Source organism: Pinus tabuliformis, chromosome 5_2, assembly GCF_031772625.1.
Source record: "Pinus tabuliformis cultivar Carrire ecotype Pingquan chromosome 5_2, CPIR1, whole genome shotgun sequence".
Lineage (NCBI taxonomy): Eukaryota > Viridiplantae > Streptophyta > Pinopsida > Pinales > Pinaceae > Pinus > Pinus tabuliformis.
In genome coordinates this window covers 552298162-552300279 of record NC_142306.1, presented here as the reverse complement: position 1 = coordinate 552300279, position 2118 = coordinate 552298162, and positions in this window count along the sequence as shown.

Sequence of the window (2118 nt, the reverse complement as noted above, 5' to 3'; positions counted from 1 at the left end):
GGGGTGCCATCAACTCCCGTTTAATTCCTTCTGCTGCATAGAAGTCCTTAAATAATTGGGAGGCATACTCTCCACCATTTTCGCTACGCAAGGCCCTTATTTTCTTTCCAGATTCTTTCTCTGCCAAGGCTTTAAACTCACAAAACCTTGAGAAGGTTTGATCCTTCTTCTACATAAAGTAGATCCAACATCTATGAGAAAAATCATCAATAAAAATAACATAGTACCTTTGTTTAGCGGTGGAGGCTGTAGAGAATGGTCCACACACATCTATATGAACTCGCTCCAGGATTTCTCCAGCTCTACTGTCTCGATCCTAAAAGGAAGATTTTGCATACTTACCCAAGGTACAACCTTTGCATGTATCCATTTGCTCCAGTTTTCCCTTGGGAAGTCCGGTAGAAATTTGTTGCATGATCTTCAAGGCCCCATGGTGCAAGTGGCCCAATCTTCTATGCCATAGCTTGCCAACATCTTGGCTCTGCACCAACTCTACTTTGGAACTCAATGCAGCACAGTTGTCTACCTCCAGCTTGTAGAGATTCTTTACTCGAATCCCAATCCTCTTGGTCTGTCCAGTGCCGATATGCCTCAAGAATGCATTTCCTTTACTAAAGACTACATCATAGCCTTTGTCTTCCAGCATAGCGACGGACACAAGGTTCTTCTTCAGACCCGACACATACTTTACATCAGTCAGGGTGAGAGGAGCTCCATGATTCCTTTGAAACACAACCGTAACTTCACCTGAAACACGGTACTTTACATCATCGCCCATCTCAATCCACATCTTGAGGTCCTTCTCCTCCAAGGTACTGCAAAGATTTTTGTCGTCGGTTATGTGGAATGAAGCTCCACTCTCTAGGTACCAAAGACACCCCACCATTGATAAAACCATACATGCGATGAGGGTGAAATCCAATTCAAACTATGAGGCCAGTGCCTCACCATCTGATCCCTTCGAGGATCCCTTCTTGGATTTCTTCTGTGGACAATTCGTAGCATAATGGCCCACCTCATGACAATGAAAGCATCTCACTTTCGATTTGTCAATCTTCTTCCCACCATGGGAAGAACTCAATTTGGAATGGGATGCCTTACCTTTACCTTTCCTCACCTTAATCACTAAGGCTAGATTTTCTTCATCATCTTGCTTTGATGAAGATCCATCTCTAGTGCTTTTTCTTATCTCCTCCTGCATCAGATCTGACCAAAGTCGTTTGTAATCTTGTAGTTTCTCTCTTCCATTTACCGAGTCTTGGTAGCTATGCCAACTCTTAGGAAGACTGAGGAGAGCAAGACTCACCATGTCATCATTGGTTGTCGTGATCCCTACACTTCCAAGCTCATCCCTACAAGTGGTGAGCTTGTTCATATATGTAGAGATTATGTCGCCCTTTTCACACTTGATTTTTCGAAGCTTGTCTTTCAACGCCAGATTCCTCTAATCACTGCTGTTCTAATATAGATCCTTCAATGTTTTCCACATTGAAAACGATGTATCCTTCCCATGGAGACTTGAGACTATGTGGTCTCGAACTCCCTTCAGAATGATTCTCCTCGCTCTAGCCACACATTTCTTCCATTTTGCCAATTCTTGGGCATTAGTAGCCGCTGGCTTGGGGACTTCTTGATCATGAATTCCTTCAAACTGTTTTCCTCTAATACCACTTCCATGCGATCCTTCCAGGCTATATAATTTGATCTGCCATCAAGGGCATACTCAAGTCTCAAACCATTGAACGCCATTGGTGAAATTTGGGATGTGATAAGAATTTGAATTCAGGAACTTCAAACTTTGAACTTCTCCCTTCTTTGTATACAGTTCTTCACTTTGATCACCTTTTCTCCGATACCATGTAGAATTTCCCACTGTAGATCACCTGATAATGCAATATACTAAAGTAAAATACTTGATCTACTTCTACAAACAAACTTGCAGAAGCTTAATCGATTTTGAGGAAGATCAAATAGAACACATATAACAGAGAATGAGAAATCAATCACACATGTACACAGAAGAATACTCTGGGGATAGCCTTAGCTAAAAACCCCGATCTCTATATTATCATACAAGTGGAAATATGTTCGGATTACACAAAGCTTTAGCTCACATGC